The following is a 17,950-nucleotide window of genomic DNA, read 5'->3' on the forward strand; positions in this document are numbered from 1 at the left end:
TAAGAGTTTGCCTTTTTTTTTTTCCTTAGTTTGCAGACACTTTTTCTGTAACTTCTCTTTTGCCCTGGGTTGAGACAAGATGCCCTCTACACTGGCAATATGATGCTGTGGATGTGGCAGTCTTTCTTTTTCACAGCCCCACGCTGATTGCAGGGCAAGCAGGCAGGGCAAAAATAAATCTGAAAAGGAAAAAGGCGGTGCCAGTCTGTTTTCCCTTCCCCCTTTTCTGCCTGCTCTTTTTCTCAGGTGGTTCTCCCCGGTACAAATGCAGGTAAAACCCTCCGAGTCTCAGCTAGCAAAATGCAGAGAGCCAAGGGCTCAATCAGTATGTATTTACTCTACTTTCCTCTTTTATTTCTCCTTGTAATCCAGACAAGTCTTGCATGTTTTCTGCTCCATTCTTTGGGTCAAGAACACACTGGTTAATAGCCAATTATTTCATGCCCTAAGGAAATTTTGGGGAGAAGTTCCTGTAAGAGTCAACTTGTTTTGGGAAATGAGACTAATATTAAGTGAGATATTTCCCTTTGCTCTCCTTTTTAATACTGTCCCATCGCAGCACAAGGCTGAATTTGTTGCTATAATAGCTGTGATTCAGATAAAGCATAATAGTTTCCCTGAATTGGTTGTTGGTTTGTTTTTTTTTTTCTTCTTCACAAAAATTGAAGGTTTAGCCAGGACTTTGTGGCAAAATTTGTTAGGTAATTAAATTCTGCTTACTGAAAATCCCCCTTTTTTAGAATCTGTCCCAGAATACAGCTTCCTTTTCCTTTGAGCACTTCTAAAGGACTAATCCATTTTAAATTCACAGCTCTCCAAATTCTGAAGCCTGCTGAAATTTTCCTTGACAGACTAAACCAGAATGTGCAGCTCCACCTGAGGCATCTAAAGGTACATTTTTGCATGCTTAATTGTTGTTTGTATTCTTGTTTAGATACAAGTCATTTAGACTCAACCTGTGACTAGCAGAAGTAAACAAAATTATTTGCACGGAAAAAGCAAGCATTATTTAAAACTATATTTTTAGTAACAAGTAACGTGGGCCATGAATAAATTCAATTTGTGTTTCGAGGGCTGTTTTGCATGTGCAAAAATCCAGTAGTGAAAACATAGGCTGAAAGATAATCCGAGGGGTGCAGTCCGGAACAGCAATCCAGAAGAGATGATCCACAGTAAAAATTACTGCAATTTATTTATTTTTTTTTAATTTACTTCTACTACTTTAATTTATTATTGTTTATTCATTTGATAGATGACATTTAATTTCAGTTTGAGAGCTTCAGGATGAGTGTTTGATGCTAATGGTTGGAATTTAGTCCTGGGCAGAAAGCCAACATGCCACAGCCATGTTCCACTTATGCCCTCCAAGCTGTATTTAAGTGGCCTTCTGTTACCCTTGGGGTATGTTTTACACAGGAAGCTTAAAGCCTATTGCAGGCCTGCAGCTCACTTGCTGGAGCAAGGGAAAGATGGCTTTCCCTCTCTTCTGTTCTCTTCAGCAAGAAAATCAAATTATTGGATTACTGGCCCTTTGATTGTGCTCAGCACAGATAGTTCAAAATCCCATTTTATTGGACCTCTGAGATGAAATGTAAATGAATGAAGAAAAAAGATGCATTAAATTGGTCTAATATGTCAATAGTATGCTAATACCTGACTAAGTGGAATGGCTATGACTGTTCTTCTAAACAGCCTAATGTTGGTAACATTTCTGCTGCTAGACTGGCCATGCGAAAAATAAAAACAGTAAACCAAAAAAAGCCACCCATAGGACCCTATTAGAGGGATAAATTAATGCAGATTTTCTTTCCTTGCTTATTTTTATTTCTGGAAAAGAAAATCAAAGCAAACAGATTGATCCTTTGTAGGGTCAAAGTTGCCATTAACCGAGGATCTATGAAGCACATGAAATATTGAGGGTAATAGATTAGAACCTGACTGCTTTTTTCTACATATACCTTCATATATATTGACTTGAACTTTGAATTTACTACTCTGTCATTTTTTGTTTCTTGCACATATGTTTTAGGTATTTATTTAGGGCTAAATTCTATTTGTTACCTTGTGTTTTTAAGACATAATACCAGCAGAGACTGGGAGAAGCATTGTAATAGACTTTAAGCTACTTTATTATTGTCATCATTGTGCATATTCACACATAAGTATCATGGTCCAAACTATTTCGAGGCAAATCATTAAATTGTGCAAAATAAATAAGTCCATGTGAAATTGCAGCTGAAGTGAATCCCTGTACTTTACAAAGTGGAGAAGACTTCTTTAATAGCCAAGGATTTGATTCTTCCATTTTATATGACTGGTTTCTCTACATGTTTCTTGTTAAAATTGTTGTCTTGCCGTCCTTTTGCACTGATGTGTTTCTAGAGCAATAAATAGCTATTGAAATGCAGCTGTCACTGTGACTGTGTGTGAATTCCTTTCACTGCCCAGTTTTGATGAATGCAGTCTGGACAGGGAGCAGAGGCTGCACCTTTGGATGATGGGAGCAGGTACCTCTTGTGTTCAAGTGAATTTTTTGCTGGCCAAATATCTGAGTAGATATTTTAAAGAGCTGGGTTTAGAAGAGAGCCTCCAAAACTGACTAATAAAATCCACATTAAATTAGAAGCTGAGACATATTTTTGTAGCTTGCTGAGATTCTAGCACACATTGGTATTAGTAAGATAATAAATGCATAATGGATGTGACGCTTACCCACCTGAATATTTCTGAGTTAAAAAAAAGATTGATAGACAATGCATTCCATTAATTCTCTCTTTTACAACTAGTAAACTTCCAGTTCATTAAGTTATTACATGCCATTCCTCATCTCACAAATAGAACCCATAATTCAGTTTTTCCCAGAGCTGCACATTCTTTAAGTCTACAGGCTAAATTGCCAGAGCACATTTTGTCAATAAAGCTTCTGTTTGGTGGGAGAAGGAAGGGGCAGTTAAGTAAAGTAATATGAAATGCAACCCATTTTTTGTGTTAGAGGTCATGTATTTGCTTCAATATTGCTTTTATTCTATTAATAAGTTCACTGAATGATGATTATTATGGAAAGTTGGTGGTTATTCACTGCATTATATTTAAAATTTTCTACATTTTGTTTCAGGCTTTTACACTTGTGAATCTTTAGCATTATCTTGAGAAGTAAACTGTCCTTTTGCAGTGAATCCCTGACAATGTATTAGTTCAGCTGTGCATTTACTGAGGGATAAAATCTTTCTTCTGTGAGTAGTGGGAAAGCCAGAGAGGCAAACAAAAAATCAGCCATGTTCTGCAGCCCTGGACCAAAAGACTTGTCGTTTCCTGAGCCAGCACAGATGCAGGCAGCCAGTGACACCTTCAGCATGGAAAGTTATATGGGACTAATTTGCGTCCTAGACCAAGTTTCCAACACTACTCTTCTCACCAGGGCTTTAAGAGGGATTACTGTGCTCTGTGTTGAGTATAATATATAGTATCTATCTGTAAAAAATACAACCTGAGATAAAATGCTTGCCTAGGAAGTGGGATACAGCGGTCCCAGTTCTTCACAGCTTGCAATGATTTAATACCATTTTTGCTGTCCAGAGACACAGGCAATTGTGAAAAGATTAAAAATAAAAACAGTCTGCCCTTTGCTCTGCCAGCCCTGGCATCTGGGTAGATGCTCAGATAAGGCTGCCAGTAGGTTGTAGATGATCTGCCCCATGAGACAGCACTCTGTGTGGAGGGAGTGAAGTGAGGGCAGGGAGGGGGAACAGGGCAAAGCAGCCACGCTGCAGCAGGTTTAGCTCTGTTTTGGGAGGTGGCAGGGGCAGACCTCGGGAACCATCGCAGTGCCTGCCTTGGGGAGGAGTTGCTCTAACCCTGGGAGGCTCAGAGCCTGTCTTTTCCCTTGTCTCCCCCTCTTCTGATTAAAGCCTGCTTGCTGTTTTCTTCTCAGTGGAAATCAGCAGCTGTGAGCAGTCAGCATTTTCACCAGAAGAGAAGAAGACATTCCATACCCAAACTTTCTGAGGAGTGTGTGGTTCAGTTTGCTGCAAGTGTGTCAGCAAATTAACATTACCTCTATAGGTGAATGGGCCCTGAGTCAGGGTTAGTCTGGCAAGGAGAGGAATGAGAAAGGTTAGCACTGACCAGGAGTATTCAAACCTGCACACTAATGGGAGGAGGTGTTGAGTAATATTTTAGCCTGTCTCAATCTGTTCAAAATGCTATCACACTGTATTATGGTTCTTTAATATCAGCTAGTAATTCTTCTCATGATATTTGTAGTTAGTAAATACACATGTGATTGTTGTCAATTGAAGAATAATTGTGTAATTGGAAAACACTTTTTTAAAATGAAAAGTTGTAAAAGGTACTAATACAGCAGTATAATGGGATTACTTTCATGAAAATTGCAGACTGTGAATTATAAATAAGAGAACAGTAGAAACCTTTTTTTTATTATTTTATTTTTAATGGAAAATGTAATAAATGCAAAGGAAGCCAAAAGTTTCTCATTGATCCTTTTCCCAGAGATCACTCAGGGAACCTCTCATGCAGAACAGGCTATCTTTGAAGAAAATGCAGTTTGTGTATGTTCAGTCTCTGCAAGTCCCTCACAGCTACAACACAGTGTGCACCTGTGGATCCATATTGTTATGTGCTCTTGGGCTTATCTCCATCTGGACTTGAAACCCTGCTTAGAATATATCCTGCCTTCACACTATGGAATCGTGCTGCCCAGACTATATTAGTGTCCCAAGCTAACCTCTGAAATGCTGGCTCTCTGGACCATAATGGAGTTGAGTCAATAATGTTTTGCCTTATCAAAGCATTTCTAAAATCTGATTTTTCTAGACAGCTAGGTGGTGTAATATTTAGTATTCTAATGGAGTTTCTTAATCTACCGTCACTCTTTACTGTGATCTTGGCCCATGTAATTTGATTAGCCATTCATAACTTTAGTACCTAATATATAAAAAATGGTGGTGAGCTGAGAACACTGGAAATATTCAGAAGATCCAGAAAAGCAGACTGGGAGCTGTGCACCTTTTGTAACTGCTGACACGTACTGAGAGGCCCTTACACCGAATTTATCCAGTACTTTTGAGCTCTTGCTTTATGTTGAAATAAATAAATAAAGCTCTTATCTTTAGGCTTCTTGCATTTTTATCAAGGGAAGTTTTAATGAGAAAGTTTAACTCATCAATGTTAAGTTTTCTACTAATTACATGAAAGTGATTTTTTCCCCTGCAGGCAGGTTCTGTTATCTGACACTCCTGAACCAGTGGGTAGCATCCATGGATGGTGCTATCCTACTTTAGTCTTTAAAAAAAAAAAATTCTAAGAAGTTATTGATTAGTTAAATAGACACTTCAGAGCTGTATGTTGTTTCTGTAATGCCAGAATTGGATAGATATGCTCAGTCTTTCTGCTATAATATATGCTGCTTCAGTGGCAAGATACTTTATGATTCAAAATAATATATTTGACAACATAAGTGAGGGGTCTAGGTCACACCTAGTAACTTAAGCATGTGGTTTTGCTGATTGTTATATAAAAAAAACAAACCAAAACAAATCTAGTTAGGAGATCAGCATTCACTCCTGGCACACTGGCTATTTTTGCATGCTGGCTGTTTTTCATTTTACAGGCCTATCATGAGCTGAGATTGAAGTCACTTTTTTTCCCTACCGAGCGAATAAATTACAAGTCCTGGAGCAGCTCACAGTGTGCTGTAATTCTTGGGTATAACATCTATGAGATATGTTTAAACTGAATGATCCACTGCTCAGAGGAGTGATGGCTTCTTTTATAACCCTCTTGTTCTTGTAAACAGTAAACCACTGAAATAGACCATGAACACAAGGGCAGGTTCAACACATTGTCATCTTTTCTGGAGTCTTGCATGTACTTTTGTCTGTTTTGTGGAGCTCCTTAAACCTCACACATTTAGGACTAACTAGTAGCAGTATTTTTTCTTCAGTCTATATTTTGAATATTAAAACTGATAATCATTAGTCAAGTTTGTGCACCTCTTTGAAGAAGATACAAGTATGTATCTGCTTCAAACTCATGTTACCTGTATGTATCAAACCCTTTTTTATACATATTATTGTTCCTTCCAGTAGGTCTTTCTCCATCTGCCCACAAAATGTTTTTCTAGTTCCAGACAGACTCTACACTTCTATCTCCTATTTACTCAGTCATCTTGTAAATGCAGAGCATTATTGTGCAGAGAAAGCGCAGCTTTCTCACCGACTCTATGACTGGAAATTGCACTTGTTGTAATTTTTCTTCTCTCCTGTCCTTGAAAGATCCAGAAATATGATTTTATCCATTATGTGACTTTCTTACTTGACATTCCTTTGTCATTGCTCTAATGCCAGGCACAAAGAACTGAAAAAGGCTGGGATATATGGGAAAGGAGAGGCCAGGATTGCTCCACATAGATCACAAAGCAGATGTGCCAGGGAAGGTCTGGTCTGTAATGCTGCATTAAAGGCAATTGCATTGCTTGTCTCTTTAAATGCTGAAGAATAACACTCATGTTCACAGCTTCTTCATTTGTTAAACTATCATATCCATAGAAGCAAGGCAACGTTTACCATTTTTTTGTACTCATGTTGACTATTGTGATTGAAACCCTACACCCCAGACTTTACTGGGTTTCTACTAGTGAGTGGTATGCTTTATAAGTTTGTGTGATAAACTCTTTTCGTGTATTAAATATAATGTCTGTCTAGGTACTGATTTTATTTTCCTGTTTAATTTATTCTCCAGATTCTCTGGCCTTCAGTCAATGCACTGGTTGATTAAATTATTATCCCAATAATGAGATTTGACACAATCTGTGCCAGTTACCTGTGTGACCTGCTAAGTAGGTTAATTGGCAACCCTGAATAATTATCAGCCACCTCATCTTGCTGATTGAGAGTCTGCCAATAAATGAAACATAAAAATGCTGAAAAAGACACACAGGTTTTAATTTCAACTTCTGAATTTTTTTCAAAGAAACATTTTAGCTATTAGCTTATTAATAAGATACAGCAATTTAAAAAATACCTCGTGAACATGCTGGTTTTATTAGTATAGTTTGCTCCTGTGCATCATCACAACTTCCTAGGAGAAAAAGGACTCAGTGACATATTAGATAAAGAGGTCCTTCTATTCTGCAAATTGCTTGTATAAGTAAATAGTTGCATCCTCAGAGAGCCAGCTCAAAAGTGAGAAAAATTCAAGAACTCAAAGTAATATTTGTGGTGACATCGCAAGACTTATGTTTTAATGCCTTTCTGTGAAACCTTGAGAACTAGAAATTAACTTTATTGTTCAATGAAAGCTGTGATTTTTCTATTCCCATTTCTCAGGAAACAAAGTTAAGAGAAATAAATATGGTGCCTAGTGATTCTGACATGTATTGGGTGTATCTAATCTTTTCTACTTTGTTCATTTCTGAAGAGGCAGTATGGTATTTTTTTCTACCCTAGAAAATGTAAGATTGGAACTTAGAGAGGAAGAAGAATGGACTGCTAGAGATGAGAAGATGGGGGGAAAATATGTGAGATTTAAACTTGTGGTCTTTTCACAAGGTAATGAACCCACATTAGTGGTTCAGAATCATGGACTTAATCAGATTTCTTCTAGAATCATTCCTCTGCTCTAGCCAGAAATCCCACCAAAACTCAGGGTAGAAAGAACAATCAAAGAATCCATTTCTTGTTATCAGCAGTTAATGGCTGCAATATAAAGGGTGTTCACAGAGGCACTTTGGAGACCCCCACTTGTGCCCTGCCGTGTCCTTGGGCATGTTTGTGGCACAGCTGGTGGTCCTGGGCTGGTCCTTCTCAGCTGTGACCCTGCAGCCTGCAAGTACAGGCACCACTGATGGAACCACACAAATAAGTATTAAGTGCAGAGTAATTTTGGCCCAGTTAAATCTGATTATCAAGTGCCATCTCTTATAGCTTTTTAGCACAGTTTTCCAGCAATTAAAGGCTTGCATAGTCCTCTGATCCATCCCCTCTGGTTGCCACTGACATTCTTCTGCTTCAGCCTCTGTGTATGTTTCTCTGTTTAAGCTCGTGCCATAATGGAAAGCAGAGTGTGCAATTTTCTGTGTGCAGAAATGGGTCCTTCAAGAAGATACTCAATCCAAAGCCACTCAGTCTTTCAGTTTGTTGGCCTATGGGCTTTAAGGTGGGCTGATATAGTTCAAGAGAGAATTCTAATGAAATCACGTAAACCTGAGCCTAAGCAAGTCAGCAGAGCTCAGATGTTGAGGGAGTGACTCACATATTAACACCAAACATATGCTCAAGCCTTTTTCTGGATCATGGCCATATTGAACTATAATGACCTAAATGGATTTACTCCCCAGACAAATTCACCCTTCACTTTCCTCCCACCCACACATACATTTGCACCTCAATCAACCACTTATGTCTCCTTCTATTTCCTATATCCTACTTTTATTAAAAACTTTATGGCTTGTTTAATCTCTTCTAAGCATGGCTTTATTTCCTCTCTTGGTTTCCTCTGTGATTCATCATCAGGGCTTTTTTTGCCCCTACCTAAAGGTTTTCAATTTCTCTGCACAAATTTAATAAAAGCAAAATTGTTAAGGCTTATTAAAGAAGCTGTCCTGTCTTTTTGTGCTCCTTCATCTCACCCCCCTCCTTCCTCATAAAAAGATGAAGAAGGTGTTGAAGTTGCACATCAGGTGAAACTACTGTCTACAGATGGAAAAAATAATATCTTTCAGCTCTCTTCCTGTGGATTTTTTTTTTTCTGGCATGTGGTCTTGATGTCTAAAATTATAGGCATTTAGATGTCAGGTAGCAGAAGAGAAAAAAAATTTAAAAAAAAGGAGGTATTGTGGCAAAATATCAAAGAACTGATGTGTTGGTGGTAGTTAGAAGGTCTTTTATTCCTCAAGAATAGCACAGCTTTATAAAGTTTTTATCATACCTGATAGAAAATTAAGGGCTGCTGATATTTTGCAGCTCATTACTCATTGCTTGTTGATTACATAAGTGTTTTTGAATGAGGGAGCACTGTAAGGTCCTGTGAGAAGCTAAGCTGACATGACTTCTGTCTTTCCTTTTTATTACGACAGTCAATAGCTCAGTTGTAAGGAACAGAATTGCTCTTTGTGACATTCTTTTGGGAGAGCTAGCTAAAATTTGAGAGCAGAAAAGCATTTCTGGAAAAAAAACAACCCAACATGCCAGACAAATCAATAAGTGGACGGAGCCGAGTCTGAGACTTTTGGTTTGGGTTAAAACCTAAATCAAGATAGTATTGACTCTGCAAAGCCTGTATTTTTGGGGGTGGGTATATCAGACTCAATAGTGCCTTTTCACTTTATTGGAAAACTTCTATGTATCTGTGCAAGCAAATCCATTCTACAATTGTATTTATTTTCTTGAGCTAAAGTTTTCTATTTGGTGTGTGTGACCTGTGTGTTGTGGCTCTATGGAAATAACAAAAGGTGGATTGTATGTGATATCTGTCACCAGTGTTCTCTACTGATGACATTTGCAAAGGAAATTAAAAATCTCTGTAAATTCTTTGATGAATAAATTATGTAAAACTCATATATGTAAGTTCTCTACCAGCTGTTCACCATTACCTCAGAAATAATTATTTTATTTCCTGGGAAAAAGATACAACCATACATTGATCATCAGAATGTGAAGGCATAAACTGTGGGCTTTAATGATCTAATGCTTTGCATCTGTGAAATTTCTCATCCAAGATCATCTTATTGTATCAAATATATATACAACATTACATTATTTAAATGTATCACAACTTTGTGAAAGCTAGATGTTTGTAGTCCCATTTTGCTGATAAAGCTGCAAGGACAATGCAAATTTTACCTGTTTGTGCTCTAAGTTAGACAAGAATCTTGTGATCCTACACTTGGGCAAAAGCATCTGGGCTGATCCTGTTAGGAAAGCTCAGCTGGGCTTAGTAGTTTAAACTGAGTTATGTTGCTCTTGTTCAGAACTAGTTTGTGTTGGCCACCTCAGAGTGCACCCAGGGAAAGCCTGTCTCTTTGTTCACCTGCCTATATAGACTTGCCTTAAATAAATCTGAAAATGAGACTTAGGTGTCTTTGAACATTTAGAATGGAGTTGATCCAGTATTAACTTGCTATAAAGCCACTGAAAAATGTGAGCCTAATCTCCACAGTTAAACCATCAAGCACACCATAACCAGGCCCCTGTCTTCTGCAGGTTTTAGAAATAAAAAAACATAGCTAAAATTTTAATTAACTGTTTTGTAGAGCAAACCCACTGCATTCCCAGTGAGCTCATTATGATAGAAAAATGAATCTATCACAGTGAACATTTCCTAACTCCTAATGCCTCTGATTTTTGCTTGTGCTACCAGCCTTCCCTTATCTTCCTCATAAGTACTCTGAGTGTGGTACTCATGAAATAATATCCAGGTATGGTATTTAATCTCTTAGCAGGAAAGAAAAAAACACAATGCACTTACTCAGCAATTCCTTCTGAATAATGATCTGGTGATCCGATTTTCTCCTTCTGGATACAACCAAGTTATTACTTCAGCAGAACTGCCTACAGTGTCAACACACACACAGATGAAGTCATAATAACAGTTCATTTTACACATACACATGCACATCCTCCAAATGGTGTTCCTAAGAATAGAGCTTAGAAAACCTACTTGATAAGGTGAGTATGAAAGAGGGTTTTGTGCAATCGATATACACGTTCTGCTTGGTGCTTGGTATTGATTGCATCTGCTTCTACAGGATGTAAAATAAGTGTGTTAAATGCTAGAACTATGGTTCCAATAAAATAAAAATTCTGAATTATTAACTGTATTTTCCATTATATTTTTGGTACATTTAACGTCTCGGAGTTCATATTAAAATTCTTCCTGAGTCAGAAGAAATAACTTTAGTCTTCTGGGTGAAACAATCCCTGCAGAGCTGATGAAATTCAAGCTTTAAATTTGTCTGTATTGTAACTATGGTTCACTGCAGAATGACAAAAAGTTTAAGAAAATATAGGTGTAATATATGAATGCTTGAGAGACTGGAGATTCAAAAATGTGTGGTTTTAATTACAGTTTAGGTAAATTGTAAAAGTAGGAAAAAATTAAATGGTTTATAACTATATAATAACGATGTTCAATAATGAAGCATTCATTGCAGGTAGAGATTGGAAATGTAATGATCACATCTTTTTCTGATGGAGTTCTTTAAAAACCTTTCTGAGATGATGTCATATAGTGTTGTGTTTCCACAGGGTACTGAAAGTGCAGGAACTCTCTTCATGAAGGAAAACCTGCATGGGCAGTCACCCTGGTTTCCCTACAGCTTTTCCCTAAGACTAAAATTTGCTTAAGGAAAGTTTCAATAAGAAGGCAGATTTGATGGCTGAGTCCCACAGAACAAGGGGCTGGGAAGAAAGTGCTCTTGAGCTTCTTCTGCACCACTCTGGACACCAGTTACTGCCCCTGTGCCATGTCTGCATTTTGTGGAGTCATTTATGAGGCAGATCAATGGATTGATCCCCGCTAAGAGTAACCAGTCAGGAAGATCAATTAACACACTGAAAGTGAGTAATTTCATAAAATAAATCAATTTGCACCACCAAAGGAACTATTAAAAACTGATGGGCAATCTCACCCTTTGGGCTTGAAAAGAATAGACCTGTTCTGATACAAAACAGCAATTAAGTAACAACAATCAATTGCTTTTTTTTTTGCAGTTTAGGAATTCTTTTTGTTCCTGAGAATGCAAAAGAAACCCAATAGCTAGTGAAGCACCTTTACTGTGCTTTGCATATATGTAAACTGTCTGGACTGAGTAGGGCACTGTCTAGCTTTATGTAACAACTGCTGAGAGCAGAAAATAGCTATAATAACACCTTTTGACTACAATTGATTTCTTCTTGTGAGGTCTTCATGACCAATGAAGAGCAAATTACTGGTACATGTAACAACCTGAGAAGCAAATAAGTCCCATTAAAATATTTTGCTGGTGTTCATAAACCAGTGCTTCCCAGAAATCCATCCCTGTCAAATAAATAACTTTTTGTTTCTCATGAAATACAGAGAGTGCAGGTTACTATGGTGATCAAGAGAACATAGAATAAACTCTGATTCATCATAACTGCCACATGCTAGAGGAAAAAAAAAAAACCGAACATCATCTTGCGGTTTTGAACTGGATCTCTGAAAAATATTTTGAGAAAACAAAACAACTGTATGATGTCCAAATAACACTGGGTGAAGTAGCACAAAAATGAAGTGTTGCAGTAGTATGCCACTTCAAATAAAAATGTTTCAAGTCTGAAACATTTTAAAAGTCATGATCACAAACCTTAGTTTTTTTAATTTAATCAATGAAATGTATAGAACTGTGATGGGAATGCTTTAGGCCACATGGTTGTACATCTTCATCTGGGTCAGGGACACCCTGGCCTTTGCCTGTCATGTACTTTCAGTGCCCAGTTGTTAAATCCTCCTTGCTCTGTGTTTTATGTTCAAAGGGCTGAATCATTGACATTGGGTAGCCACTGAGCAGGGACAACTTTGATGTCAGTTTTGGAGGCTTCACTCTTTTGATAAATGCAACTAAAAACATGGGAGTCATATTTATTTGCACTCACTGTTGACTTTTCACTATCGAGGCTTAAGAAAGTCATGAAGTAGCATTTACATCTGCTTTCTCAGTAATCTATCTAATATTTGTAATCAGCACACTAGTTTTTCAAATGCATGCAGTGAATTCCACAGCACAAAATGCAATGCTATAGTTATTTCTAGTAATCCCCAAGTTTAGTTTAAAGTAATGAAACACAACTTTGATTAATGCAGTTTTATCACAGTGCAAGTCAGACCTTTCTGTTGGTCTTCATAGTGACATTGAAATGGTTTAGAAGCAAGGAAGGCAGTCTAGAGCTAACACAACTGCGTGGACCTAGAAAACAGCCAGAAAAAAGAATTTGGTTTTACATATTTCAGCTTCTAGCCTCAGCACTACATCAGATCTACAAAACATCCAAATGAATTAAAACAGAAAGATCACCCAGTAGCTTGTATGCTGACCTTCAGAACTCAACTCTGCCAGGTCACCAAAGTCTCCATTCACATTCATTAAGACCTGAAGAGCAGCATTGAGATGGATGTCTGTTTTATCCTGCTCTATCCATTCCTGCTCTATCTACTAAGTAACCTGCTACCCTAATATGCTTTTGAAAGGGATAATAACCTACTTTTTAATCGTAAGGCTGCACGAGGGACTTGGTGAAAGTGATAAAAAAAATTCTGGTCCGTTGTAAGATGCTTCTAACTACTGCCCACTCTGGAGGTTTGAAGCCCTACACAGTTATTATCCAGCTGGTGTCTTTGTACCAGTTTTATCTCTAGTCCCAAGCCTTCTCTCCCCAGACATTCCTGGTAGTGAATTTAAGTCACGCAAACCCTGTGCAGCATGAAAGTTGTCTGCAGCCTCCACGGTTCAAAAGGACGTGCCTGTGGGTTCACAATTATACCAAGTCTTTCCATCAAAAGGATTGAAAGCAGGAGATTCAAAGGCTGGTAAAATCCAGGGCCCACGGCTTTCATCATTTGATGATGCTACAGAGGATGTTTTCTTCCCAGCCGAATCATGCTCACCACTCCCCCTTCTCAGATGGGGTAGCTCCCCTTTGACACCCCTGAGAGAACAGCAGACTCTTGCTGACATGGTGTGTTTTTCATATATTTAAGGTGAGGAGGGGAAGGGGGAGAGGGAGACAGAGGAATAGAAATAATATCTTTCACATTTCATATTAGTGGCAGCCATTTCTGAATTTCTTAAGGACTTCAGAACTTAGTAAGAATAAAGATGAGGGGTTTTTTTGAAGAAACATGGTGTAATTCAAACAAAAATCAGATCGGCAAAAACATCTGATTTATACCTTAGATCAGATGTTGTAATGCAGATGTATAATCTAGATTATAAAGTCAGCCTGGTCACTCAGAAGGTAACAAACATCCTTGTTATTCTTCACATGTACATTACAAAGTAGCTCTTATTTCCCAACCCTTGACTAATTGGCGTCACTCTGGTGTCATCACTTCTCCCTAGCATGGGTGCCTTTTGTCTTTAAAATGTCATATTAAATATCATCAGCATTTGCAGTCTTCTGAATAGAACATTTAAAATTAAAATGGTTGGGGTCAATATATATAGACACTAAAATGGAACTTATTCAGTAAAAATCTATATGGATGGACAATTACTGCAGTACCAGCACTTCTCTAACCCAAATGTCATTCAGTATTATGGCCTGGCTGGAATGACTGCATCACAACTGAACCATGAATTCTAAAAGCACCAGCCATTTCAACTGCACCTTTCTTAAAAAGTAAAAAATCTCCAAAACTTAGTTGCTCACTAATATCTTTTAATAAAGGGCACTGTATTTTATGTGTATGACTAATATCCCTGTATGCCTAATAAATTCTGTGACAACTGTATAATCATTCCCAGTAACTGTGGGTTTTGAATGGAAGAAGCACCTGGATAATGGAGATCTGAAGAAGCACTGAGGTTAAATCTCCTCTTGTGGCTCATGAGCATCAGCCTTTTATGGGATGAGTATGCCCCAAACTCGTGTAGATACAAATGCCTGTGTCATGCTGTGCCTCCCTAAGCAATATTCTGCATAAATATTTATACCTTTCTAATTTTACCTAGTATGATCATGGAAAGCAAGTGTAGTGAGTATATGCACATACCCACAAATTACTCAGTTTTCATCATAGAAAACAACTTAGTAATTTTTCCCATGTTAGTCCAATATTAGTAGAAGTTCAAGTAATCAACAACTGTCACATTTACGAAATTATAGGCAGAATACACACTTAAAACCCTGGATTAAATTTTAAATCCAGTTCTTAGTTTTGCTGCTGTTTTGTTCTCTGTGAATTTGATCAAGAGATTTGTTCTTCCAACTCCACTACTCTGCACAGATATGAGATTTCCCAGCTGGACAGGTAGCAGAGACTACACACATGAATGACAGGAAGGCAATCAGGCACAATGGGAAGTCAGGTGAGAGGGCCATTAGCAAAAATCTGGCTCAGTTTGACCGCACTGTCTTCAGGGGCTGCTGTTATTAATTTTTCTCCTAAATTATGTTCCCCAGTATAAATTAGAGGGGAAGAAAATCATAAAGAATACTACTAAAGAGCATTTGATGAGGCAAGTTGGTACCCTCATGAGAGATTTCAATAAAAGTGATTTTATTGAAAATAAAACCAAGGATAAGCTTCAAAGCAAAGGCTGTGCACACTGTTTCGGGTGGAGAAGCCGACACTTTTTGGAAAGAACAAAAATCTACCAGCTGCTGAGACTTGAGCTCGAGGTGGGTTTGCTATGAATGAAGATAAAGGCAGACACACCAAAGTTTTTAAGCAAACCCTCTCAGCCTTTGTAACTTTCCATGTCAAAGCAGGTACTTACACAGGTCCAGGATGAAAATGTTTTAACAATGACTTTCCATTCAGGAACTGCAGCTTAAAAGTCATGCTCACACCCAGCTAACTGTGAAGATAAAATGCAGATGCTGGTGCATGAGACTGTGGGGTTTAGCTGTTCTACCCAGAGTGCTGGATGTGCTCAGCATCACAATGCCCTTGGGCAAGGGTGGGAAGTACCTGTTCTTACAGTGCCCTGGCTCTGCAGGCCAGCAGAGAGTGCTTACTTCTCCTCTTTTTCCTTCTGACATACAAATAACTGTTGTTATATTTCACATTATTTTGACCAAGAATGAAAGTAATTCTCTAAAACACAATTAGAGATAAATGTTATCAAAAATCCTATTAAAAATGGTGGAAGCTCCAATTTTACATTGCCAATTTTAGAATGATTAAATAAAAAAAGGTGAGAAATCTGCACCCAATGAAATTACATTTAGACAGTGGAACTAATAATATTCCCATTTAGCTTTAAACATTAATTCACTGAGGATGAATTTCACCCTGAGTAAAACATTCCACAGTGGTGGTATTTTATATTAAACTCCAGTGAATACCTTCTTCCTGCTTTGTAACAACTGGTGTTGGTGCAGAAGAAGGGAAAAAAAAAAAGTAATAGACATTTTCTTGAGCTATCTGTCTATATGGAAAGCTGCATTTAATTATTTGGAAACTCATTTATTACTGGGCTCCTATAACACTTCTAATAGGATTGTAGGGAACATTCCAATAAACACTCTATTGCTCTTGAAGCAGGAAATAATTAGCTTTCAGTTTGCTTCAGTTCTGACCAAAATAAAGTAAACCAGTCCTGGTAGAAGGAGAGCCTGAATTTCTGCTTCCAAACACCATTATATGTTTAACAAAAACTTTTTTAAAAAAAGAGAGGTGGATGGGCTCAAATCTTGAGAGCTCCTCAAACTGTGCATGAACAGACTTTTGAGGATGATTTGTTTCAGTTCCTTGAGCAGAAGGTCCAGAGCTCAGCTGTGTGTGCTGACAAGGTGCTGAGTAACTCCCTTATGGTCCTGGATAGTTGGGCCTCACTGCTGGAGCCCCTGGGAGCAGGGAAGCATCCATCTCAACTGGACTGAGATATATTTTCACTGTTTTCCCACATTTCTTGTCAAATACCTCGGAAGTCATCCCTGAGCAGCACAAAAGTGCCAGTTGTATTGCCTCCTGCCTAAAAGCAAAGGTAAGTCTTAGACCATGGGTCTCAAACTAGTTTCAGCCTTGCTCTGCTTCTCTCCTAGGCAAGAGAGTAGAATTATATCCAGGATTATTTTTAATGAAAATTGCACAGGAGATGATTGATCTATAATAAAGATTATGAATTCTGTGATATCAAGCAAAGTAATCTATATGAAGATGTCCGTTTTATATTCAATTGTCACATATCTGTGACAATTTATTTATCCAGTCCCGTAAGATAGACAAGAGTCTACATTAAAGTGCAAATCCATATAAGAGAAGAGATAGTCAATAACTATCAATAGTGTCACTGTCATTAATCAGAAAAATGGCAATTTTTTTTAAAAAATTCCTACTGGTTTTGACATATTTTCCATTTGATAAGGAAGTAAAGAAGTTCCGAAACAAGTCCAAACCAACATATTTCCTAAGAGTTGCTTTTTTTGGGTACCTGTCTTGGTTTTATGATGTGCTATATCATCTCAGGACAGCTGGGTTGCAGCAGTGCAGTTCCACAACCCAGTGCTGGATCAGCCTGGTGTGTGGCACACACTTGGCTGTAGCTCATCCCTGTGACATTCTGACTCAGCCCCACAGGATTTAGTGCTTCAAGAACCCTGTTGGAGAAGGGATATTTATGCCCAGAGGAGAGGGAGAGTTGTAGATGAGAAGGTTTCTAATGCATGGCTTTCACCCACAACCCCAATCCATTAGGATTTACTGTCCTTGTGTGGAAATGTTCTGGTGAAGGCATCTCCTTTCCCCTGAGGGCAAATAAATGTGTTATAACAGTGCTGGAATTAATCTGAGGAGATAGAAGGTCAGGAGAGAGGTCTTCATTTCAGAAGGGAAATATGATTATACTCCTTATTGGACAAGTCCTTTGATTTGTTCACAGTACCTGTGGGAGGTCCCTGATGCCAGGATCCTTCAGGGGCCTTTGTCTCAGCAATGTCACTTAGATGACAAGGCAACTTGGAAGTAACAATTGCTCTTTTGACCACAGCATTCACCAACACATTCAGGATTTTGCAGGGTTTTCTGCTTAGAGGAAATATGTGTGGAAGAGCAGCAGCATTTTGAAGAAGAACTGTTATTATTATTTTCAGAGAACACAGACCTATTTCAGTGAATGCCAAAGGAGTCAAACAAGAAGCAGCATTGTCTTTGCTCACAACTTCTACCTCTATATACTGGCCTTCCGGGCTGAATAGTACTCTCAGGTGCTTTTTCTTCCTCTCCACCTTTCCTCAAGTCTTCATTACAG

The 17,950-nt window shown here is 38.1% G+C and overlaps 1 long non-coding RNA gene across 1 annotated transcript in view; it reads left to right on the forward strand.

Annotated features, from left to right (window-relative positions):
* The first annotated feature begins 335 nt into the window (after nt 1-335).
* Nucleotides 336-17,950, forward strand: part of LOC113948009 — a 31,285-nt gene continuing 13,670 nt past the window's right edge. The window contains exons 1-2 of the long non-coding RNA XR_003527950.1: nt 336-891; nt 11,265-11,576. This is a non-coding gene — a long non-coding RNA (uncharacterized LOC113948009). The remainder of the gene's footprint in view (nt 892-11,264; nt 11,577-17,950) is intronic.

Source organism: Corapipo altera, unplaced genomic scaffold (genome assembly GCF_003945725.1).
Source record: "Corapipo altera isolate COAL_440 unplaced genomic scaffold, ASM394572v1 65, whole genome shotgun sequence".
Lineage (NCBI taxonomy): Eukaryota > Metazoa > Chordata > Aves > Passeriformes > Pipridae > Corapipo > Corapipo altera.